This window comes from Phascolarctos cinereus, unplaced genomic scaffold, assembly GCF_003287225.1.
Source record: "Phascolarctos cinereus isolate Bilbo 61053 unplaced genomic scaffold, phaCin_HiC Scaffold_5;HRSCAF=322, whole genome shotgun sequence".
NCBI classification, from domain to species: Eukaryota; Metazoa; Chordata; class Mammalia; order Diprotodontia; family Phascolarctidae; genus Phascolarctos; species Phascolarctos cinereus.
Window position 1 is genome coordinate 57,823,929 of NW_027555958.1, and position 26,930 is coordinate 57,850,858.

At 40.0% G+C, this 26,930-nt stretch overlaps 2 long non-coding RNA genes across 2 annotated transcripts in view; one reads left to right on the top strand and one right to left on the bottom strand.

The window, feature by feature from the left end:
- The first annotated feature begins 4,057 nt into the window (after positions 1-4,057).
- LOC110218509 (uncharacterized) lies at positions 4,058-7,717 on the top strand. Its single transcript, XR_002327328.2, has 2 exons — positions 4,058-4,171; positions 7,343-7,717. It is a non-coding gene; the product is annotated as an uncharacterized LOC110218509 (long non-coding RNA).
- A 3,269-nt stretch (positions 7,718-10,986) lies between these two features.
- The window catches only part of LOC110218499 (uncharacterized), a 28,314-nt gene continuing 12,370 nt past the window's right edge, over positions 10,987-26,930 (bottom strand). Inside the window, exons 2-3 of the long non-coding RNA XR_002327323.2 lie at positions 12,557-12,716; positions 10,987-11,389 (exon numbers count right to left, since the gene is read on the bottom strand). This is a non-coding gene — a long non-coding RNA (uncharacterized LOC110218499). The remainder of the gene's footprint in view (positions 11,390-12,556; positions 12,717-26,930) is intronic.

Sequence of the window (26,930 nt, forward strand, 5' to 3'; positions counted from 1 at the left end):
AACATCAACTCCTAGTGGATGGGTAACATATTATATCTTTACCAACTCTGGAAATGAATCTTTAGACTTTCAGCTCTGACATGCCTGGCCTCTGCCTCCTTATATGTAGATCCCTTTAAACCAAGTTCTTTTTGTATTATGGCATCTTCTGGCAATCTGGTGAAATCGATGAACCCCTTCACAGGATAAGGTTTTTAAGTGCACAAAGTAAAATACATAGGATTGCAAAGGAAACTAATTATATTGAAATATTAAATATATTGAAAAAACTAAATATATCGAAATTAAATATTTTTTTAAAAGTTCATGGACCTCAGGTTAAGTATTCCTGCACACTGAAGAAGGGGACATGAATAGAGTCATTTTATTAGTACCTTGTTAAATCTATATATACTTTTTTAAAACATTAGACATAACAAATTTATAGTTTCTTATATAATCCTCTTTCTTGTTATTCTTTATACAATGAAATGTTTCTCTTGGCCCATAAGTATTAAATTCATAATAATAAAAATTTTAAGCCATCAGGAGAGTAAGTAACCAGTTTCCACTGGTTCACCCTTAAGAGAAAGCCACTTGAGCAGAAATTGTCTGGAGTTACCCCATATATTCTGCTCTGGTTCCATCTAGAACTCTGCAAACCAAGCTATTCTCCAAGTTCTTGACTTCTGTCTGCTCTTGACCTTGGCTGACCACTTGACATTGGGGAGTCAGCTGTGGTGTTTCTAACATCTCCAAATTTGACTGTTTGTCTGGCTCAACATAGTTCACAATGGTTCTTGGCTTAGATTTTGGTCTGTTGCTGCTATCTCTGCCTCATCTCCTCTTTCATTTCAGAGAACAGCCATCAACTTGACAGCCAAGACAAGCCCTGCCCCTTTCTGGGCAGGCAGCTGTGGCTGACATTCTCCTTGTGACTTCCTGCTGCCTACTGCTGGTACATGACAATAGTAATGTCCCCTCTGACTTTGTAGGGTTATGAGCAGATTACCGTACTGTGGGGCAAACAATGAAGGGTGAACATCCATGACCAAAATTTAGAGATTTAAATAAATAAAACTTAAAATAAATGTCAGATAGAAAGACAACATGGAAAGTTGATCTTGGAAACAAGAAGACCTATGTTCAAATCCTCTCTGTGACGTACAGGCTATGTGTCCCTGGGCAAATCACTTAAACTCTCTTAACTCCTTAAAGCTCTAAACTGCAGGGCAGTTACTATTCTGCCTTGGTAAAGGGAGTTTCCTCATCAGGAATTCTCTATACGAAATCATAAGGCCCATCCTTCCCTTCACTCTCCAAAAATTGTGACATATTTAATGATATATTTTATTTTTAAGCTACATGATAATTTGGTATAAATTATAAGCAACAGATGCATTACGGTGCTGCGGAAAGAGTGTTGGCTTTGCAAATCAAAGGACCTAGATTCAAACCCTGGTCCTGTTACTATCTGTGACCTCAGATAAGGCTCTCTCTGAGCTTCAGTTTCCTCTTCTATAAGATGAGGACGGTCAAACTAGATGGCTTCCATTCCAGCTAAATATCCGGATCCGTTGGATCTATGATCTGTGATTCTATGAGAAATGTCAGGTGATAAGGGCTCTGGAATGAGAATGCCTTCTGGAATGAAAGAAAGAAGGGAGGGAGGGAAAGAGGGAGAGAGAAAGGAAGGAAGGAAGGAAGGGAGGAAGGAAGGAAGGAAGGAAGGAAGGAAGGAAGGAAGGAAGGAAGGAAGGAAGGAAGGAAGGAAGGAAGGAAGGGAGGGAGGATTCAAAGAAGCTATGACCTCCTGGGACCAGCACTTATGCCCTGCTCAGTCCTAAATGTAAAGGATATCGTTTTATGGCATCAAAGAACTAGAAACAAAGCAGATGCCTATCAGCTGGGAGATGGCTAAAGAAAAACATGAAACCTTTATGCAATTGGGATATCACTGCACCGTAAGAAATAATGAATATAAAGAATTCAGAGAAGCATGAGGAAATAGAAAGACTGATGCAGGAATGAAGTAAGCAGAATCCGGAAAACAATAGGCACAAGGCAAAGGAAGGTAACAAACATTTATTAAGTGCTTCCTAAGGGCCAGGCATTGTGCTAAGCACTGGGACACAAAAAGACAAAAAGAAAGACAGATCTTGCCTTCAAGAAACTTAAAAGGGATCTCGGAAGGGAGACAGGTGCACTGACCTCAACGATGTAAATGCAAACAAAACAATCAAGTCTGGTCTCAGAAAAGTTGGGAAAATATACCTCCCTTCCCTTCCTCCCTCCTTTCTTTGAAGAGATGGGAGATGATGGGTGCGGAGCACAACACATGTTGACAGATGTAATTGATCCTTGCTTTTGTTGAACTACCTTTTAAAAATCATTATCAATCATTGATATAAGAGATAGCTTTGTGGGAAGGGAAGAAGGGTAATTAGAAGAGAACATGTATTGTTATTAAGTCATTTCAGTCTGACTCTTTGTGACCTTATTTGGGATGTTCTTGGCAAAGATATTGAAGCGGTTTGCCATTTCCTTCTCCAGCTTAGTTTTACAGATGAGGAAACTGAGACAAATGGGGTCAAGTGACTTGCCCAGGGTCATACAGCTAATAAGGGTCTAAGGTCAGATTTTAACTGAGTCTTAAGATGAGTCTTCTTGACTCCAGGCCTGGCACTCTATCCACTGTGCCACCTAGCTGCCCAAGAATATATATATATATATATATATACACATGTATATATACATATACCCACAAATACACATATATATGCATATGTATATATATATATATATATTTAGTATGTGTGTACTTGAATACACACACGTGAAAGAAGATATATATATATATATATAGAGAGAGAGAGAGAGAGAGAGAGAGAAGGCATATATATGAGATAGTAATGTAATTTTATTTTTATTGATATTTTTGTTTTTATATCATATATATGTGTAAGTGATGTAAAGAAAAATTTCAATAAAAATATGAGGTGCTGGGGTGCTTCTTGTAACTTCATAAATAGCACTAATAATAGTAATTGCTAACATTTATATAGTGCTTATTATGTTCTAGGCACTTTGCAATTACTATCTGATTTTGATCCTCCCAGCAGTTCTGGAAGGTACATTCGATTATCCCCATTTTACAGATGAGGAAACTGAGCTGGGCAGAGGTTAAGTGACTTGTCCAAGGTCAGTGTCTGAGGCTGTATTTGAACTTAGGCCTTCCTGATTCTAGGCCCAGTGCTTTCTGTGCACTATGGTGCCCCCTAGTTCCCTAGGTATTGATTTAGAAGTGGAAAGCACCTTAGAAACAATGGAGTTCAACCCTCTTATACAGATGAGAAAACAGAGGCTCAGGAAGTTGATGTGCCCTGCCCAAAGTCACATAGTTGGTATCAGAAGCAGGCTCTCTGATGACAGAGCATTGGCTCTTTCTGCTGTGCACAAGCAGTTTCAGATGAATGCCGTTATTAGTATCACTGGACCAATTTTTGCGGGATTCACCTCCCTTTGTTAGTTTTTTTTTCAATATCTACAATCAGCGTGGATGCTGAAGTTCTCTCTGCTATGCCCTAAACATGGTTAAACATTGAGGCTCTCCACTTTGTCGCCCCCTCCCCTGTTTCAGGCATCCATTAACTTTTCTTTATTGCTTTAAAATGCTCTAGAAATGTGAGATATTACTCCAATCTCCTCCACACTCCTGCAAAAAAAAAAAAAGGCTTCCTTCCCCATCTGCTTGATATGTGTGTCCCTCTTTCCCACCTGCTAATGCAGCCAGGCCTTTCTTTTGCAGGGATGGCTTGTTGTGAAGCTCTGTCACCATGGGTCTATATTCAGCCTGGGTGGGGTGCTCACTGCCCCTGGCACGCAGCCTGCAAGGGAGGCAGGCCCATGCCTGCCCTGCACTCTTCAGGGTTCCACCCCGAAGGCCCTGACAAGGCACAGAGACCTCATTTAAGCACCAAATAGGGGCAATGTGCTGATTGGCTGGCTGCCACCGGGTAGCCCAATGTAGTCCCTGAGGTAGGGCCTCAGCTCAGCCAATCTGAGCAGTCGGCAGAAGGCATGACTTCTTTTTCCCTTTTTCAGCCTTGCGGTGCTCCACTTCCGACCTTCACACTGCAACCCCACTTCCTCACCCCTGCAGGAATCCATCAGGAGAAGTATCCTAGCATTGGTGAGTGAGCACTGGAATTTGAGTCACAAGACTTCCACTATTACAGGCACGAGATCGCTCAGTCTCCCAATTTCTCTGAGTTTCAGTTTCCATACCTGTATTGTATTGTTGAGTCATTTCAATCGTGTCTCATTCTTCATGACCCCATTTGGAGTTTTCTTGGCAAAAACACTGCAGAGTTTTGCCATTTCCTTCTCCAACTCATTTTACAGATGAGGAAACTGAGGCAAACAGGGTGAGGCGATTTACCTAGGGTCACAGTGTTTGAAGTCAGGGAGATGAGCCTTCCTGACTCCAGACTCAGCACTCTATCCACTTTGCCACCTCACTGCCCTTCCATAGCTGTAGAATGGCCATAATAATATTTGTCCTAGCTATCTCTTAGGCTAATTATAAGGAAAGTAGGGTATGAACTGTGCTTGTTACAGCCATACTAACTGCTATTATAAATGTGAGCTATGAAAACCTGCTCCCAGGAAAAAAGGTGATACATTCATTCACAATAAAGCATAAATGACTGATAAATTTCAGTCTCTCCCTGGAGTAGTCACATTTTAATTTTTTTTGTGAGGCAAGTGGGATTAAGTGACTTGCCCAGAGTCACACAGCTAAGCAAGTGTTACACGTGTCTGAAGACAAATTTGAACTCAAGCCCTCCTGACTCCAGAGATGGTGCTCTATCCACTGCTCCACCTAGCTGCCTGGGGTAGTCACATTTTAACCAGGGAACCAAGCCTTAAACAAAAGGAATTCAGCAATCTGGTCAACAAAGACAATTTGTACCTTGCTTGAGAACTTACCATATTCTAATTCCCGTTAGTTTTACTAAGTGCTACAGCAAGAGTTCCCAGCCTGAGGTCTCTTTACCCACAGGGGGTATGAGAGGTTGTCAAGAGGGTATGAGAGTATTTGGCAAATAACTGTATTATCTTAGTGAAATAAATTAATCACTTTGTTTTACATCTCATATGCATATACATGGGAAGCTCTAGAATTTCTTTCCTTTCATGGTGAATAGAGGGCTTGGGAAAGCCAAAAGGTAGGATGGCAACTAGAGCATTTTGGGGATCTTCGTGTTATGTGGCATAATTAAATATCTCGTTTCCTACTAGAATGAAGTCACTCGAGAGCAATTTAGCTTTGATATTTCCTCCCCTCCCACCCCACACCCCCAGTACCCTAGCATTTGAAGTAATTGTGGCTGAATAGATTTTGGATGTAAATTTGTAGAGCACTAGATTTCTCCCAAAGCCCCCTTTATAGATTGAGAACTGGAATCTGAACTTTACCGATAACTTCATCCTCCAACAGCATCTCAGTGTGATTTTCACTCCATACTCAATACCTTCTCAATGCTACAGCTTCCTCTCCTCTCTGATTGGAGGGCTGGAGGGTGCCATATTAAATTCTTCCCAAAGCCTTCCTTCATAGAGGGCCTGGGATCTGAACTCTCCAGGTTCCATTCTCCATTCTCCACCAGCAGCTCTGCTTGGTTTCAACTCCACAGAAGTTGAAACCGGACATCATGTCCTTGAGAGGGGTATCCTCTGGTACCCCTTCACCCTCTGCAAATTCCTTATGGGTGTGGTCTTTGCCCATTAGATTGTAAGCTCCTTGAGGGCAGGGACTCTCTTTTTCTTATTTGTATCCCTGGTACTTAGCACAGTACCTGACACATAATAGGAGCTTAATAAATGTTTATTGAATTTGAGTACAATAGCTAGTGTCCAGAGTTCTGGATTTGGAGTCTGAGGATCTGGTGTCAAACCCAAAGATGAATTAAACAAAGTTCCTTAGTCTCTAGAAGTCTATAGTCTTTAAGGGGAGACAAAATAAACTACGGTAAGTAGCATTTCACTAAATCTAGTACGTCGATCTGCCTCTGATCTTTGTTAGAATAGAATAGAACGGAAAGAATGCTGGGTTTGTAACGGTTGACTCAGGTTCAGACAGCAGCCAATCAGATTGGAGAAGCATTTTGCTGAAGTACCCCATTAACTCAAAGGATGACTTTGGGCAAGTCATTTCACTTCCTTGAGACCCAATGCTTTCATTTAAAATGAGGGGTTGGGATTATTTCCAAGCCTTTTCTGCAGACTAGGAAGGAAGGAAACACACATTTCTTAGGTGCCTACTAAGCGCCATATTCTGTTAACACATACTTTACAAATATTATCTCATTTAACCCTTACCGCAACTCTGGGAAGTAGGTGTTATTATTATCACCCCTATTTTATAGTTAAGGAAATTAAGGCCAAATTGCCAGGGTCACATAGCTGGTAAATGTCTGAGGTCAAATTTGAACTCAGACTTCCCCGACTCCCAGCAGGTCCTATGCGCTATTCATTGTGCTGATATTCTTCTTAGTTTCTAAGTGTCTGCCCTGCCACCTCAGCCCAAGCCCTTTAAGTGTGTGTATTTGAATTGGGGGCTTTTTTTGTATGAAGGAAGGGTAGTAAAGGCCCTAGAATATACTTCAGTTTCTGACACTATTCACCCTGAAGTTGTCACTTCTCAACCTTCTCCCCCTTCCCCCTCCCAATTCCTCTCTCTTCCCTAGGATATGCACAGTTTTCCCTGAGTCACGCAGCAGAAGGTTGGGTGGGGGAAGGGATCAGGCAGCTTCCTCTCCTACTGGACAGATTGGGGAGCTTCCTGAGGCCCTGGGGATCGGTGGGGGGTGGAGGGTGGATGGGACACTTAGCATATGCAGGAGGTGGGCCAAAGGAGGTGTCAAGGCCTCCTAGGCTTGAATGAACCCTTTACTGGGGCGATTCATGATCTGCAGCCCAAGTGTGGAGAACATTTGCCTTAGACAGAAGGGGTACAGGGGGTGGGGGGGGGGAGGACTGCAGTTCTCTCTGCTCGCCACATGTGGGCAAAACAGGACAGGAAAGGCAGAGATTTCAGGCCAGATATGGAGAGAAAAAGGGGGGGGAAATACCTTTACCCAAAGGATAAAAGACTGCCTTTTCTCCAACTCTCTTATTCTCATCCCTTTTTCCAATTCCCCCTTGCAGGATTACCTGTGGGCATTATCATGCTTGTTGGCACATGTGGCTGCATGTCTTTGTTCTTCCTGTACCCCTTCCCTACCGCTTAGAATGTCCTAGTCTCTCCCCCAGGCCTAATGAAGTCATGTGGTAATTGTCCTCATCCTGATCACCATAGGACCAGAGATTTGGACCTGGAAGGGGCCTTGGAGAGCATCTAACCCAACCCTCTCAATTTCACTGATGAGGAACCCACGAGCTGAGAGAGTGACTTACCCAAGGTCACATAAGGCATTCATGAGCAGAGGTGGGATTTAAACCTGGATCCTCTGATCCCAAATCCAGCACGACTTTCCCTGTTCCACCAGGCCTTCCCTTTGAGGTTGCCTTCCATCTAACCAGTATATATCTTCAATAAACAGAGTTTTGCATGTCTCCCCAGCTACAATGTGTGTTCCTCTGAAAGCAGGGACTATTTTTTGTCTTTTTTATCTCTATTGCTTAGTCCAGTGCTTGGCACATAGTAGGATCTTAATAAACGCTTGCAGACTGACTGGAATTGTCTCAACATCTCATCTTTGGGGAGAATGGGGGTGGCGAGAAATGTTCCAAGCCTGTGATTTCACTGGGATTGGGCAACTAACCCATAGGGCATCTAGGTAGTTCGTTGGATAGAGAACTGGGCTTGGAAGCTGAAGACTCTTCATAAGTTCAAACCCAGCCTCAGACTAGCTGTATGACCCTAGGCAAATCACTTAACCCTGTTTGCCTCAGTTTCCTCATCTGAAAAATAAGCTGGAAAAGGAAATAGCAAACCACTCCAGTCTCTTTGGCTAGAAAACCCCAGATGGGATCACAAAGAGTCAGACATGACTGGAAAATGACTGAATGAACAACTAACTACTGTTGTGGAAACTTCCTCCTAATAAAGATCAGCAACTCATTTGTAACTTAGAGTTAACTATGACTTCAAGAGGTTAAATGACCAACCGAAAATTGCATAACCAATAGGTGGCAAGTGGATAAAGTCCTAAAACTAGAGAGGTCTTGGAGTTGGCAAGATCTGAATTGAAATCTCGCCTCACTAGGTGGCATAGGAGATAGAGCACAGGCCCTGAAGTCAGGAGGACCTGAGTTCAAATCCAGCCTCAGACCAAACACTTGACACTTACTAGTTGTGTGACTCTGGGCAAGTCACTTAACCCCAATTGCCTTACAGGAAAAAAAAAAAAGAAATCTTGCCTCAAACACATAGTATATGACCCTGCAGTCATTCCACTATTTTCAAACTCAGTTTTCTCATCTGTAAAATGGGGATAACAAAAGAGGTAGTACCTACCCCACAGGGTTGTTGGGAGGATCAAGTAATATAATGTATATAGTTATATAGAACACTTTGTAAACCTGATATATAAATGCTATTTTTACTATTATTATCATTATTAATGTGTCAGAGGCTGGCCATGAACTCAAGTAGTCCTGAATCCAAGGCCATCTCCCTATGTAGTTTGTCAGTCTGCCTCTTGATCAAAAGAGTGGAAAGAATGCTGGATTTGTAAGAAGGGGACCTGGGTTCAAATCCAGGCTCTGCCACTTAAGCCATGTGACCTGAGACAAGACACTTCACCTCTCCCTGGGCCAGTCTCTTATTGTGTAAAATGGAGTAGGACTAGGTGACCTTGAAGGCCCCTTCCAGCCCTCAATCTACTATTATATGATAATGATTGACATGAATGCTGCTGTTTTAAGATTTATGAAGCACTTGATTCTTATCTACATTATCTACTTTGAGACTCAGTAGCTTGTAATATTGTTCTCATTTTACAAATGAGGAAACTGAGTCTTGGTGAGGTCATTTGCCCAAGGACACAGTTAGGGAATGGTAGAATGGAAGACTCTAGTTTAAGTCTTCTGACTTGAAGGGTAGTGTCTTTATCCATTCTCTTGGGAAAACCTGATGCAGAGACTGATTACCCTTCCAGTCACAACTCCAAACAAGCTTGAGCTTTTCTGTCCTATTTGTACATATTCCTTATTGCCTAGACTACATGTTTTGGTCACTTGATGTTATTCAGTTTAGGACAATAAGGTTTACAGCTGAAAAGGACTTTAGAGGTAGGCAATATAATCTGAGATTTCTTAATCTAAGGTCCATGGACCCCCAAAGAGTCTGTGGAGAGATTTAAGAAAAATCTGTGACTTGCATGGAGAAAAAATACATCTTTATTTTCACTCACCTCTAACTGAAATTTAACATTTATTCTTCAGTTATTTAAAAACATTATTCTGAGGGAAAGTTCATAGACTTCACTAGACTAACAATGGATTCCATGGCCCAAACTCAAGCCAACAAGCTCTAGTAGGTTCCAGGCACTGTATTATGCTCTGGGGATACAAAGAAAGAAAAAAATAGTTCCTGCTCTCACGATCACAAGGAGCTCACAAATCTAACGGCAGAGGCAATATGTAAACAATCATATAAAATTAAGAAGCATACAGATAATCTCAGAGAGAAGGAATTAGAAATAAGGAGAATTGGGAAAGATTTCCAGTAGAAGGTGAAATGTTAGAAGGGTCTTGAAGAAAGCCAGAGAAGCCAGGAGACAGAAGAGGAGGCAGAGAATTCCAGGCTTGGGGAACAGCCAGTGAAAATGTACTGAGTCAGAAAATGGAGTGTCCCATGTGGAGAACAGCACTGGATACCAGTGTCACCAGATCACAGAGCATATTACCCCCAAAATCCAATGCTTTCAGTTCCTGGATGGGGAAAGTAAGGCATATGGTGGTTTTGTGAAATTCCCAAGGTCACACAGGTACTTGTTGACTGAGCCAAGATTTAAACTTTGGTCCTGTCTCCAAATGCAGTGTTCTTTCCATTCTACCCAGCATGGCCCTGTATGATAGCCTTTCTCATTGTTCTCTATTTCATGTTTTAACCTTATCTCCCCATCAAGACTTGAGGATCTTTCAGCTCTTTCTGGACAGGACTATATCTTCTACTCCATTTCCCCTATGTGCCACATGCAATGTGGGGCACATAGGAGGTACTACAAGCAGACTGCAGGGATAAGGACCTGCTAATGACTAAGATGAAGAGAAAAAGATACGGAAAACAGAAGCTGGCACTGCCCTGTCTGGTTTCCTGTCATCCAGGGATTAGTGAGACACACAATTAAGGTCAGCTTAATCCTGCCAACTCTAAAGATCTCGGGGCTTGCACGATTTAAAGAATCTGTGCTTTGGTTTCCTCATCTGTAAAATGAGAGCTTTGGACTAGGTGATATTAAAGGGCCCCCCAGCTCCAATTCAAGTCAACATATCCAACAAACAAAGGTGCACTGTGCTCAAAATTGCCATGGCTTCTATGAGGCACAGTGGTAGAGTTTTAGGTTTGGAATCAGTAATGCCAAAATTCAAATCCTGCCTCAGACTTTTACTACCGCTGAGTGATCAAAATATGTCACTTAACCTCCCCCTCAACTTCTTCTTCTGTAAAATGGGGATAATCATAGCACTACCTCACAGTTTTGTTTTGAGGATCAAATAAGATAATATATGTAAAACACTTTTCAAACCTTAATAAGCTATATAAATTAGACGATGATGATGATACGAGGTGCATCAGAGTCAAGAGTCAACAAGGATTCCATCTCTACCATCCCATTCACGAGAAACTGCCTTTTCTAGAAGTTTTTCAGCAAAAAATCTTGGTCCTTTATCTTTAGTGAATCAGTATATGGCATGGTTTTGGTTTTGGTTTTGTGGTTTTTAAAGGAAATAAGCATCTTAAAATTTTAAATAGTATTTTATTTTTTCCTCAATAACATGTAAAGACAATTTTTGACATTCGTTTTTTAAAATTTTGAGTTCCAAATTTTCTCCCCCCCTTCCTTAGCTCATCCCTCCATAAGACAATAAGCAACTTCATGTAGGTGATACATGTGCAATCATGTGAAACATATTTCCATATTAGTCACATTGTGAAGAAATAGGTCAAAAGAAAAAAAACATGGAAAAGGAGTCAAAATGGTATGCTTCAATCTGCATTCAGACTCCATCAATTCTTTCTCTGGACTCATTTTCCATCATGAGTCTCTTAGAATTGTCTTGGATCATTGTATTGCTTAGAAGAACTAAGTCATTCACAGTTGATCATCATGTGCAGTGTTCTCCTGGTCTGCTCACTTTACTTTGCATCAGTTCATGTAAGTTTTTCTGGGTTTTTCTGAAATAAGAATGGCATGGTTTTTAAGTACCTTTACTCTTCTGATAACTGCTCTCCTTTTGACACACCAGCTTATCAATGACCCCCAAAGAATGCTGTGGCTAAAACTCAATATAATCATCCATATGTGGGAGAAAGGCCCAAGTGGGCTTTCCTGATTTTTCTTAAGTTATTGATGAAAGAGATCTGGATTTGTAATTAGCACATTCCTTCCAAAATCTAAGCTATAACAGCCTTACTTGTTTGTTTGTTTGTTTTTTGGGAAGGAGGAGTTTGCTTTGTTTTGTTTTGTTTTGTTTTTCAAGAAATAAAACTTTCGAACACTTTTCATCATTCTCTTTCTCTAGTATCCTGTCATCACATATCAAACTCAGACTGCACTGTCTTCTGCCTTTTATTTTGAGCATGTGTCTTTTTATTTTAGAAGGGCCCAGCAGCCACAAAGAAGGTAAATGACAAATGATTGATAGATGTGTGGTGAGTATGTGTGTGTTGGGTGGGCTGGGGGGAAGGGAGATTAAGGAAAGGAGATGGTAAGAGGAAACCAAAGACTATCAGACTCAAGGATATCTGGGAAATGAGTAGTCAGTAGGTATGAGGTTATTGGGTGAGCCAAAGAGTAAGTGCCTGTATGTGGGGGGGCAACTAAATTAGGTTGGCAACCTGGTCCACCTCTTAAAGGGTATATGGGTTGGGGGTGGAAGTAGCTTGATTGTGGCCCAATAAAAAGCTGGAGGCAGAGTGAAAAACTACCTTGCCACACTGATAGAAGTGGGCCTTTCAAGAGGAAGAGTTTGGGCCAGAAGTCCTACTACCTATGACTCTGTGATTAGTTCATGACCAAGACCTCTTTCTTTGAGGGATGTGATGCTATATTGGAAAATCTTGAACTTTAAGATTTTTAAATTTAAAACAAAACTTGAAACTTTTAATCTTGAGGTGATATTATATACATACATATAGTATATTATATATAGTATGTATATATAGGTGTGTGTATATGCACATATACATACCTTGTGAATTAACATTACTATTACTATTCATGGATAGATGTAGACATCTTGTTGTTTTATGCTTAGAAAATATACAACAAAAATAACCCTATTCAATGACTCACTGCCAATGAACATCAGGTAAGAAATAAAACAAAAGATAAATGCTCACTTATTTGCCACTGTGATAGGAAAGATCCAGCACAGAGTCCAAGTGTATGGTGAGGTCCTCCAAAAGCTCCTTTTTGCAGATGATATAGTGGTGATCACATCAGGTCCTATAATATTTCAAAACTTCCGGAAAGAGATCTGTAATCATTTATTCACTGGACCTGTCCACCCACACAGAGAAGAATAAGTGAATAAATAATGTCTATTACCTATATTTCAACATTTAATTGGATGAACACCCTATTGAGTTTATCCAACAGTGAATACATATGTGTGTACGTATATGTATGCATATATGCACACATATACACACAGTAAATATATATAATTTAATATATTTTATATATAATTGTGTATATGTACATAACACACATATTGAGTATATACTGTGCTTATGTATACACACTGTGTTTATATATAGCGCATATACTGTTTGTGTACATGTATATATATATATATATTGTGTGTGTGTATATATATATACTGTGTCTATATATGTGTATATATTCTGTGTGTGTATATAATGTATACTGGGTACATATATTTGCATATATGTATATATACAGTGTGTGCATATATATATATATATATATATATATATAATGTGTATATATACATACACTGTGCATACATATACTGTGTTTGTGTATATTTATACTGTTTGTGTGCATGTATATGAATGTATGTATGTATACTCTTTATATATACACACATATATTTATATGTATATACAGGGCAAAAGTTATAGATAGACAGTGAGTTAGTCCTAAAATTGTTCTTCAAAGACCTTTTGCTGACCCCAAACTTCTCACCGAAGCAAATACCCATCTTTTCAATACTAATATTTTGCCAGGGTGAGTGTGTGTATGTATGTATATATATATATATATATATATATATTATATATATATATATTATATATATATATATAATTATATATATATATATATATATATATCTGTGTATGTATATATTATATATGTATATATATATCTGTGTATGTATATATTATATATGTGTATATATATATATCTGTGTATGTATATATTATATATGTATGTGTATTATATGTGCATATATACACATATACATATACACATTTATATGATGGCAAACCATGGAGCCATGGAACCATATTACCTCCAAAGAATGACAAATTACTATCCCATAGAGGAATATGGAAAATAAGCACATGGTGGGTGTGAACAGGTTACAACATACAGTCAATAAAGAACACTGAAGGAGAACAGGCACAAAGGCCATTAACAAAGAATTGTCTGATAGGAAGAGAAGATGGCCCATGTGGGTGGCAGAGTCAGGGATGGCAGGCCACAATGTTCCACTGGTCACCTTCAAGATGTCAGGAGAACATGAGGAAGGCCTACAGCAGACCTCAGGGTGGTGAACTTTTGGGAGGATATGGACAAGAGTTGCATAGGATGGACAGGCATGGATGGGTTGGAGGGAACTCCTGACTGGATGGGATCACAGATCCATTTGAGTGCATTATTATTATTATACCTCCAAGTGCAATTCATCCTGGGGAAAGACAAAGAGAAAATCAAAACACACATTCTTATCCCCAGTTCTCAGGCAATGAGCCACTCACCCGCTAGCTCAAAGCAAGGTAGCGGAGTGGATAGAGTACTGAGCCTAGAGTCATGAATACCTGAGTCCAAATCCTCCCTCAAAACAATACCTGGTCACCTCCAGCAGGTCAATTCACCTCTCTTAGACTCAGTTTCCTCATCTTAATATAATCATAATACTGACCTTATAGGATTGTTTTGAGGATCAAATAGGATAATATACCTAAAGTGCTTTGTTAGCCTTAAAGCACTATGTAAATGCTAGCCATTATTATCATTATCATTATTATTATTTTCTAAATTAGAGAAGTATGCAGCCTATGTCAGTGGAGGAAATAACATGCCCATTCCACTCCATATTCTGTCTGATCCAGTGTTAGCAGCCTCTTAGCTGTTCCTTGAATGTGAAACTCCACCTCTCAACTCCATCTATTTTTCACTCACTGTTCCCCATCCCTGGAACTCTCTCCCTCATCATCTGGTCCTCCTGGCTTCTTTAAAATCTCAGCTAGAGTCTTACCTTCAAGAAGCCTTTTCTAGTCCTCCTTAATCTTAATGCCTTCCCTCTGTTGCTTATCTCCAACTTATTATATATATATTTATATATATATATATATATATACATATATATATACACATACATACATATACATATGTACATATATATATATAGTGTGTGTACATACATACATATATATATATATATATATATATATATATATATATGTCTTGTATGTATCTACCATTATACTTTGAGGACCTTGAGAGCAGGAACTGGCTTTTGCCATTTTTGTATCTCAGCACTTAGCACAGTGCCTGGCACATCACAGATGCTTAAAAAATGCTTGTTAATATGACTTGACTATGCCATGGACTGGACCATCTCACCATAACATTTGTATATGTTGTCATTCAATAGTTTTTAGTTGTGTCCTTTCTTCATGACCCCATTTAGGGTTGTCTTCGCAAGGATACTGGAGTAGTTTTGCCATTTCCTTCTCTGGTTCATTTTTACAGATGAGAAACTGAGGCAAACAGGGTTAAGTGACTTGCCCAGGGTCACACAGCTAGTAAGTGTCTAAGGCCAGATTTACACACAAGAAGAGGAGTCTCCCTGACTTCAGGTCCTGCACTTTCTCTACTTCATAACCTAGCTTACCTAATGTTTGCACATAGTTGTTTGCATATTGTCTCTCCCATTAGACTGTGAGCTCTGAGAGCAGAAACTTTCTCTTGCCCTTTTTTAGTATCTCCAGAGCTAAGCACCTTGCCTGGCACATAGTAGGAACTTAATAAATGCTTAGTAACTTACCCAAGGAAATCAGAGATTCTTAAAGTTTTGAAGTAATAGTGGTTTTCATTCGTATTGTACTTTGTGGTTAAAAATAATGACCCTGTGAGACATTATTATAGTGCAAGTGTTATTATCCTTGTTCTTTGTTGTTTTGGATCAGAAAATCTGATGTCATTTGCATAGGAAACTCTGATGAGGAAACACCCTCTACTAGTAAAGATCAGCACCTGTTCTGCAACTTAGAAAACTGCCTTCATCCTTATTTTGCAGATGATGAATTGGAGACATTAACTGCTGGTTTATTGCCCAACATCACCGTTCCTAAACGGTAGAACCTTAACTTAATGTACTCTGGTCTTTTCTTTCCTTTATGTTACTTTGTCTCTCCAAGAAAGCTAACTCAGAAGAAGCCAAGTAAGACATGAGGGAGAAGGCAGAAATCCTATAAATGAAAAAAGCAAAAGAAAAGGAAGGACACAAAAAAGCTCCAGCAACCTCCCCCCACACCACCTCCTAGCAAAGATGAGCATATTCTCAGACTAATGGCACTGAAGGAAGGCAGCGACATTTTTCACCTCCCAATCTGTTCTCTAAGATCAGCTAAAATCAGATAGTTAGAATGCCCTGTTTGACTGAAGTAGAAAAGCCAAACTAGGATGGAGCAGGAAATAATGTAAAAGGCTTTTTTAAAAAGCTGGAGGTCTGAAAACTGGCTTGGCTTAATGACATATTCTAAAGGCACTTAGGAAATTGGCAGATGTTGGGCCAGAGCCATTAGGCATTATACTTTTAAACTCACTGAGGACTGGAGACTCCCTGAGGCTTGGGAAAGGGCAAACGGAGAGCCAGTCTTTCAACCAGGGAAAAAGAGTGACCTCCGGAATTACAAGCCCAGCAGCTTAACATTCATTCATGGGAAGCTACTGGAACAAATACTCAGACAACCAATTTGCAACCCCCTAGAAGAGAGCAAGAGGCTGAGAAGGCTTCTGACGTGGCTTGAGGAAAAGCCAATCATGCCAGACAAAGTTCACCTTCATATTGCCTCTCTGCAACCTGCTTGGTAGTTACCCTCAAGTTATTTCATGTGTGTTTGGCTTCCCTCATTCAAGTACAAGGTCTCTTAAGACCCATCTCTTTGATGAAGGCTTTGACAACCACTCCAGGTCACACTGATCTCTCCCTGCTCTCAACTTCTGCCATGTTTAACATCAACACCACTCAATAGATTTTCCATTTTGGACTGGAGTTCAGAGGCCCTCAAGTTGAATCCATACTGGGTCAGAAATCCCCTCGATTGTATCTCAACAAATGGTCATCCAGCCTTCAGTTGAGGGCCTTCAGTTATGTCTACAATTCAGTGGACCATCTCCTGAAGCTGACCATTCTATTTTAATTGTTAAGAGAAGTTATCTGGAGCCTAAATGAGCCTCTCTGCACCTTCCACCCATTGCCCCTTGTTCTGACCTCCGGGGCCCAGCAGACATGACTACGTGGAACTAATTGGCTGATTCGGGCGTGTTTGTTTGTTTTAATGAAAGCAAGGAAAGAAATAGCAGCAACACACAACAGTATGGTCCTGTAAGGATAGCACAGAAGGCTAAGACCCAGAATGAGCTGAGGCAAATGCTAAGGATAACAAAAAAGGCCTCTTTAAGCCATGTTACAGGCAAGGGGAATATCAAAGAAAGGACTGAACCACGATGACTAGCAGGTTATTTCAAAGCACTTATCTTTAGTTTAATGATCTGTAAAGTGGGAATAATAATACCAGCACTACCCTAGCTCACACGTATGTTATGATAAAAAGCACTTTTTATACTTCAGCTCCAACAAACCAACAAATCTGCGGTCTCTCTGATGTGTCTACTCTCCCCAATGATCTAGATCCTAACTTATCCATGTCTGGGCTTCGTGTAACACTTTTGTCTATGTCCTCCTATAAATCCACTACAGGGGGTTCACCCAATGGGTGGTGTCCCTCTCCCCTGTACAGCGTGCCAAATTGACATGATGTTGCATGGATATCATTGGTGCCCATAGTGACCTCTTGTTCTCTAAGCATGCCCAGTTGAACCTTGTGTGAGAGATGGGCATTTGCCAATGCTTTGTTTTCCCCCTCCCCCATACTGTTACCTGATCTATTCCATGCTGACCTACCTACTAGCACTCCGCAGATTTGAACTTGGATTTTAGTAGATTGCAACTTCCATGTGAAACAAGAATGGGCTATAGCATCCCCAAAAGCTAATTCAATCAAAACTATGAAAAGAAGCATATTTTCTAGAACTATGGGTCAGGTCTCATGTGGGGTATTGGGTTCAGTCTTAGGTGGCATATTTTAGGAAGCATATTGATAAACTGGGAGCATGCAGAAAGAATTCAAGCAAGAGGATAACTGGAAAAGACATTAGAGGACATCTAGTCTAATACATTTAATTTACAGATAAGGAAACTGAGGCTCAAAGAGGTTAAAAAGACTTGCCCAAGATCACATAGGTACCAAGTTGCTGGAATGGGATTCAAACCAAGATCCTCTGAATCTAAATCCAGAACTCTTCCTCTGCCTGGAGAAGAAAAGACTTAAATGAGAACGACGGGGTTGGCAGTGAAGGAGGAAAGCTCTTCCTTCAAGTATTTTAAGTTCTTCCACATAGAAGAGAGAATAGAATTGTTCCCCTTAGCTCAAGAAGTGGAAGTTCCAAAAAGGTAGATTACAGTTTAATATAAGGAAAATTCCTAACAACTAGAGTTTTATAAAGGTAAAATGGGTTACTTTGGATTTCTCCTCACTGAAGATCTGCAAGAAAAAGATAGATGACTTTTCATGCAAGGTGTACTAGGTAGACTCTGAGATTCCTTCTAGCTATAAGTTTCTATGATTCTGTATCAAGACTTTCTGGATCAGTGAGTGGTGGTTTATCTCAGTGATATCCTCATCTACTCCTGGGACCCTGCACAGCCTGCCAAATTGGTCTGGGCTTGTTCTCCAATGCCCAAGCCAATATCACCTACTATCCAAGTTGGAAAAGTTGCATTTTTAAAGGGGAGAGACAGGAATTTCTAGGGCACATAATAGACCAGTGGGGAGTATGAAAAATGGATCACATAAGATGGAGGTTATAGAAGTATTAGGGAACCTCATTTAGGCAAAGGGCTACAGGTAAATCATCAGTTTTGTGGAATGCTGCTGTCACTTCATTCCCCAAGCTTTCTCCTCTGAAAGAGCCTCTCACAGACCTACTGAAATATTCCCAAGGCATTCCTAATATCATAGTGGGAGACACATTCAACAAACTCCAGTAATTCTTCCCCTATTTTGATCTAGCCAGACTATCCTAAGCATTTCACTGAAGAGAACAATGCATCTATCCACCATTATAGTGGAGGTCATCTCCTCATAGACTACAAAACTTTGCCCTGTGTGTTTTTCCCTTACAAGATGACCATGGAATAAAAAAAAAAAACTACATTATATGAGAAAACTAACTACTATAGTAAAGTCAATATTAAGGACATGGAAGCACCATCTTCAGGCAGTGGATAAAAAGCTAGGCCTAGAATTAGAAAGGCTCATCTCCCTGACTTCAAATCTGGCCTCCAACACATAATGGCTATGTGACCCTGGGTGAGTCACTTAATCCTGTTTGCCTCAGTTTTCTTACCTGTAAAATGAGCTAAAGAAGGAAATGTCAAGTTATTCCAGCATCTTTGTCAAGAAAACTCCAAATGGGGTCCCAAAGAGTTGGACATGGCTGAAAAAATATCTGAACAACAACAAAAGCACCATCTTGCTAGAAAATTACACCAGATCATCATCTAAAGAAACCTTCTGAACTATTCCAATAAGATGGAGTACCCTCCGATTATTTTTCATGATTTCAACAAATCCAAGACTTACTGGACATTGGGGTTTTTTAGCAGATTTAACATCATCACCTAGGTTCCAGAGGACATAGGTACCACTACAAAAATATAAATTTGTAAGCTTGGCAAATTGGCTTCTTCCCTCAAAAAAAAAAAGCTAAAGAGATAAAGCATTTATTAAGCACCTGTATGCCAGACGCTGCACTAATTGTTGGGGTTACAAATATGGCCAAGCAAAACATTCCCTGAACTTAAGAAGCTTATATTCTTGTAATTAATGAAAGACATCTTATAAAGAACTAAAAAGTGAAGGTGCTTGGCAGAAAGGCATGAGTAGTTCAGAAAGTGACATGGAAGCCTAGGCCTTAGCAAAAGCTGAACTATCAGAGCCAAGGGACCCAAAGAAGAATTCCAGGTTACCAGTAGGGAGGAGGTGGGGGTGACAGACTCTGTAACCTTTTGAGCAACTCAGGCTGATCAACAGCAGGTTCAAGGGGCCTGGGCCAATTTATCCATAATCCAAGCTGGCATGATGGTCAATGAAGAAAAAACAGATTCCTGTTTTCCCTCTGTTTTCTCCTACCACACTGAGTGATCTTTGAACTAGGAGAAAGAACCAAAAAAAGATAAACAGGGAATTGATACTGAATATGTGAAGAGAGGGCAAGGAAGTACTTAGCTGTCCTCAATGAGTTCAAGTAACCAAGTCCACAATTAACTGCATTCACTTCAATTCCATAGGCATTTATTAAATGCGTTCTGTGAGAATGTCTACCTTAATAGAAGCATAGTTTCCAGGAAAAAAAAAATGATGGTCTTACTGTGCCTTTCCCTGAACATCCTAGGACACAAAGAGCTTATAGATATGACATCTTGTTCATTGTTGGTGACTTTTAAGATCAGTGGCTTGGCTCTGGAGGCCAGAAAGCCATAGTAGAAGTAGAGATAAGCAAGTGCTGTCTCTATTAGAAAGAAGATGGTAGATTCCTTGAACTATAGGCCAATGTGCTTGATTTCGATTCTTGTCTAGAACAAACATGGAGGGGATGAACTTTTAATTAAAGCTATCGAAAAGAGGAATGGGCTGCCTCAGGGAGCTGTGGTTTCCCCATCACTATGAGTCTTCAAAAGAAGGCTGGATGATCTGGGCAACAGTATGATGAAAGAAGTGCTTTAATAAGATTAATCTGTTAAATTATCTCCTAATTTCCCCCCTGATAATGGGGGGGAGGGGAGAGACAAAATAATCCTTATGGTATTTCAACTCCTATCTCAACTCTGACATGTATGTTAGAAGGAAAGACAAAAGAGTTTTCTTGAGATGTATTCATGGAAGGCGTGTTATTCTAGAGGAGAAAACAATCCAACTTTTTCAGTCAGCAGTGACATTAGAGCCTGGAGGGGAAGTTAACTGAGCTCTTCTGAGGGAGTTAATAAGAAATAGAATCTCACAATCCTGTTTACTAAATAACATAGGCTATCTGACCTCTTCTCTGCACATAATAAGTGCTTAATAAATTTTGGTAGGGTAAATTAATGAGTCAATCTCCCCTCATCTTACTCCCTTCATTTCCTCCCATTCCCCACCATAAACTCTATTCCATCCAGGCAAACAATCTTTGTTATCCTCCTCTTTTCAGAGATATCTCCTTCCCTACTTTGAACACCTTAACTCAAGATTCACCTCCAACAGGAAACTTTCCAAAACTGGCAAGCAGTCTAGTCAAATCAGTATGTTCCAATCATAAGTGATTTTGGAGATCAGAATAGGTCTTAGGTGGTGAAAGAATGGTGATTGCATAGCTCTTCTGCTAGCTAGCATTCCAGGAAAAAAAAAAAAGAATACTACCACTTGGAAGTCGGGAGCATTTTGGGAAACCCACAAAAATCCAAAAGAGTCTGCAAGTCAACCAACCTCTGATTCTAACTACAATGACCTAAGTACTTAATAAAAGTTTAATGACTGACTAACAGACCCTTGCTCATCCTTACTTAAACAAGCCCATAAACAATTCACATTATAATTACTTTTTGTATTTCTGTTCCACGTTTTATGGTTTTCCTGGAGTGGGGCTCCTGTCTCCCTTTTTAAACTGAGAATTCACCAACAGACTAGGATGACGCATCTTTCATCTGCATTCTTCTAATAAATTGCCATCTTCACTAAGTGTATGTGTATTTTACATACAGATGTAATGCTACAAACAGATATTATATGTATGAGGTGAATAAGCATTTAAAACAAGGGTTCCTAAAGTTTATTGTGTCAGTAAGCCCTCTGGCAATTTAATTCAATTTAATTTAAAAACATCATTCTGAGAAGGGATCCATAGACTTCACCAGCCTATGGATCCCTTCTCAGAATGATGTCTTTAAATGCAGAAAATAAAATGCATACAATTGCCAACAAAACCAGTTATATTGAAACAGTTATCAAAAAAAGTTTTAGGTTCACGGACTCCCTGATCTAGAGGATGCTGATGTGGGAATAAATGACTTATAACTCATCTAAGATCATAGAAGTCACAGCTGGAAGAGATCTTGAGATTATCTGGTCTAAAGACCTGGGGACTTTTCCAAGGTTTCACATGTAATAAGTAGCAGTCAGAATCGGAACCCCGGTCTTCTGACCTCAAATCCAATTTACTTTCCTCTACATTATACTGAAGTGCTTTCAGGTTTAGAAAGCACTTTTTCCCCTACAACAATCCCATAAGGTAAGTAGTGCAATCATTACTAACTATAATTTACAGAAGAAGAAACTGAGGCTCAGAAAAGTTAAGTGATTTTCTCAGTCATACTTTTAGTAAGTGACAAAACCAAGATCTGAGACTAGCTCTTAACTCCTACTTTTGTGCCCATTTCTCCACCACATTACATGGTCTCTCAATGAAGCGGCAAAGGGGCTAATTTATCTAAACTCCCATTAGAAGGAGGTGAAAGTCTTATGACAGGGGCAGCTAGGTTACACAGTGGATAGAGCACTGGCCCTGGAGTCAGGAGGACTTGAGTTCAAATCTGGCCTTAGACACATATAACTTACTACCTGTGTGACTCTGGGTAAGTCACTTAACCCCAGTTGCCTCACACACACAAACACAAAAAGCAAAATAAAAAGAAAGTCTTATGACAACTGACCTAGCCTGAAGGTTCAAGAAGAGAGGTGAGTTCAAGCTATCCTGAATGTGGTAAGTGAGAGGGATTGAGCAGCCAACTTGAGAGTATCAGGAGATTGTGATAGAATAGGTTGTTCTGGGCTTGTGATGGCAGAAGAGTCTGGAAGCAGGTCCTTTCCTTAATGACTTTAAAGGTAGAGAGATAGCTTAAATGGTCTAGGGGAGCACATGTGGCATGTAGTAGGTGCTTAATAAGGGTTTATTGTTGTTGTCCAGTCATGTCCAACTCTTCCTGACCCCATTTGGGGTTTTCTTGGCCAAGATGTTGGACTGGTTTGCCATTTCCTTCTCCAGTTCATTTTACAGGTGAGGAAACTGAGGCAAACAATGAAAAATGACTTGCCCAGGGTCACACAGCTAGTAAGAGACTGAGGCCAGATTTGAAGTCAGTTTTTCCTGACTCCAGACCCAGCACTCCATCCACTGTGCCACCTACTGCCCCCATAAAGGCTTATAGTAAGTCCTTAATAGAGGCATGTAGTAGGTGCTTAATAAAGGTTTGTTGAGCAAATGAATGAGTGAAGCAAGGGGAAATACCTAGAAGCATGTGATAGGCTGGGCAAAGCTGGACTCTGTCACTATTCTGGGTAGCTGAAATTTGCAACCTTGTGTTGACTTTATTGCCAGAGATTGCTTACAGCATAATAAAATATTCTTTATATTTTAAATAGTGGCTTTCAAGTGTGGTGACTGGAAAGAGTTATCACCACAAAGGAGCACTACAGGACAGAGAAAGAGATATGTCTATTGCCCCAAGGTCACAGTGTAAAGAGGAAAATCCCCTTTTAATACCTTGAGTAGTGAAGTAGTATCTTAAGTGCCTTAATGTGAAGGTAGACCATAGGAGTGTTTTGTCTGATTGTTGGGGGGCAGGGAGGTGAGGAACAAATCACCTGACATTTTTGCAGCCATTCAATTAAATAAACATTGATTTGGTGCCTACTAGGTAAAGGTACAGTAGCTAGGTGGTACAATGGATAGAATGCCAACCCTGAAAGCAGGAAGACTCATCTTCCTGAGTTCAAATCTGGCTTCAGACACTTACTAGCTCTGTGACCCTGAGCAAGTTGCTTTACTCTGCCTCAGTTTCCACATCTGTAAAATGAGCTGGAGAAGAAAATGGCACACTACTTCAATATCTTTGCCAAGAACATCCCAAATGGGGTCACAAAGAGTCAGACATGACTGAAACAACTGAACAAAAACAAAAGTACAAGGTATTATGTGAAGAACTGAAAGAAATAACAAGTTTTTTTTTCAAGACAGGTCTTTGCCCTCATTGGACTTACAGTCTGATATAGGAATATGACTTTTTACATTTCAATACCAGTAATCTTATACTGACTGTAAGTGTCTATATTACCTCCAGAGAAGGAAGGTTTGATGCATACACAAATAAATATAATGCATCATAATACTACTACTAATAATAATAATGTAACTAGCATTTATATAGCACTTGAAGTTTTGTAAAGTGCTTACAAACATTGTCTCACTTTATCTGCACAACAACTCTAAGAGATAGGTGCTATTGTTATCTCCATTTTATAAGTGAGGAAACTGAGGTAGACAGAGGTTAAATGACTTGTTCAGAGTCATGCACAGAGTGGTGTCTGAGACCAGATTTGAACTCAGGTCTTCCTGACTTGAAGTCCAGTGCTCTCTATCAATTGTAGCACCTAGTTGTCTCTAGAGTACCTTGGAGCAGAATAAACAAAATAAAACATACATATATACATACACACATACACACATATAGATATATAGATATGGGTCTCTGAGGGGAAATGTCATCACCAACTGGTTGGGTTGGAGAAGGCTTCATGGTAGTTGAGCTCCCCTTTAAAATACAAACAATAATTCAACAGACTTGGGAGTGGGGAAGGGCATTACAGGCATAGAGAATCACTCAAGAAAAAGCATGGAGGTGGGAAAATGAAGGGTGCAAGTGGGGATGGTGAGTATTCTAGTTTGTCTGTGTAAGAAAAATAGAAGGGTTTAGGGTGAACTTCAATGGTCAACTTGGTGTCAGGGTGAATTACTCTTTCCTGCTGTGACAGGTGGGAGTTTCTTTTGTGATGTCTTTTTCTTTACACCACCAATCCCATCCCTACTCCCCTGAGAAAACAGAAGCAGTTATTTATCAATTACCTTCAAAGATGTGGGATGAAAGTTAAAGTTCCTCAAGGATTCAAAGGAAGCCAGTGGGTTAATGGTAGTGCCACAGATAGAAATAGTGATATCAGAAGGAGGAGGATATTGGAAGAGAGAGACAAGCATCCTATTGGATGGCATGAGTTTGAGATTCTACTAGGACATCCAGTGGATCACAATCTCCTCTCTCAGTACCTGTCCTTAAATGAGAAGTCTTGCACTGTGTCCTGCCTTCATCCTTCTGGTCACCAAAGGGGAGGAAAAGACAAATGACTAAAATAGAAAACTCATTATCAATCTCATCTCTCTGCTGGTTTCCTTTAGCTTTGGCAGATCAGAAGCAGGCAGGAATCTTCACATCACCACCACCTACCAACCAGGTGACCACCCCTGTGGTCAAAGACAGAGGGATGATTTCTGAATCTGAATCATCAGTTCCTGGAGGAATTGGGATATATATATATAGGGTCCCCCACTTATATTCATCTTACCTTGAGCCAGGGAAAGCATTGGCTTGCCTGGGTACCTCTTCTATTTCTTATCTCAATCCTCTCCCAGGATCCATATCCCCCAATTCCAGTAGACAGCTCCTATTCCTTAGCCATATTGTGGTGCCATCAGCCTGACCCTTTACCACATGCCTTTGAGAGCATTACCTAGAATTGCACCAGTAAATATTATCATCCTTCTCCATGTCCACTCTGCAGGGTAATCATGATAATGGCCGACATTTACATAGCACTTTAAGGTTCAAAAATGCTTTACATAATACCATTTCCACCCTATGAATTAGATGCTTACAACTTATTATCTCAATTTTACAGAGAGGGAAACTGAGGTTAAGAAAAATTAAGTGCTTATCCAAGGTAACAATGTCTTATGTGGGATTTTAATCCAATTTTTCCTGACTCCAAGTCCAATGCCCCATCTACAATGCCACATTGATTCCTTGATGATCAAAAGGACAGAAATGGATAGGTCAAATTAGTTATGTGACAATTCCATTTCATTACCCTAAAAGCACTGCTTTGACAATACAAAAGCAATTGGCCAAAGTCATGGGGAAAAATAAGTCAGATTAACTATTTGGTGCTGTGTATGTTTCTTACCTAAAATCTTTTTAGTATTGCTGTATAGACAAAGGAAAAAATCACGCATTTTGCTTTAGGTTTTTCAGTTGTCAACTATGTCACTGCTGTGTAGATATGGACCTACAGTTCTTTAGTGGGTCCATTCCCTACCCAAAAATATCCAGCTCCTGAATTCCCTTTCTTAGTCTCTACAAAGGCTAGGAGCTAAAATTCTGAGCTGAGTGTTGCAGTAACCATGATAATTTCCCCTCCTGGTTGCATTAATTGACAGAGAACAGTCAAATGGGTCTGCTCTTTACATCCCTTCTCTGTCCTGGCATAGCATTGTTCTAGAAGGATATTCTGCCAAAACACCTTGCTGGGGAAGGCTACAGGTCAAATCCCATAACAGCAACCCTCCCCCAACCCTACCTGTCCCAAATCCAAGGTGGAAAAGATTTCCAAGTCCCAGAGCTATGGCCTGCTTGTTGGAACAATATTTGACATGACCAAATTACACAGTCCAACACGAAAATTTGAACAGGCTCTTTGAGTTCACTGTAATGGAATTTGGCCTACAGCTCTAGAATAACTAGAGTCCACATTCCATGGAGCTGGGCTCTTTTCCCCTGAAGTGGAGCCAAAACCTCAGCACCAAGGACAGTGCTTTTCAGAGCACTGTTTAACTGGGAAGCTGATGCCAAAGTTCTCTGACTAGCAACTTTCATTAAGTTCAACATCTAGGGTAAAGGTTCTTAACCTTTTCTTGTATCCTTTAGCAGTTTAGTGAAACCTGTGAACCTATTGTCAGAATGTTTGTAAATATATAAAATAAAATACATATGATTACAAAGGAAACAAATTATATTAGATAGCTAGAAAGACAGTTATATAGACAGACAGACAAGTAGGTACACAGATAGATGATAGATAGATAGATAGATAGATAGATAGATAGATAGATAGATAGATAGATAGATAGATAGGTGGATGGATGGATATGTATGTATGTGTGTGTGCATATAAATTCATGAACTCTAGATTAGGAACTCCAGATTTAGGAACTAGACTCTCGAGTAGATATACTGTATGCACCTTTGTGTGTGTGTGTGTGTGTGTGTGTGTGTGTGTGTGTGTGTGTGTGTGTGCACATGTGTTGGTTCTATCCTGTTGGCCAGCTCTGTTAAGGGACAAATAGTTGGAGAACAGTATATAGCACAGTGGA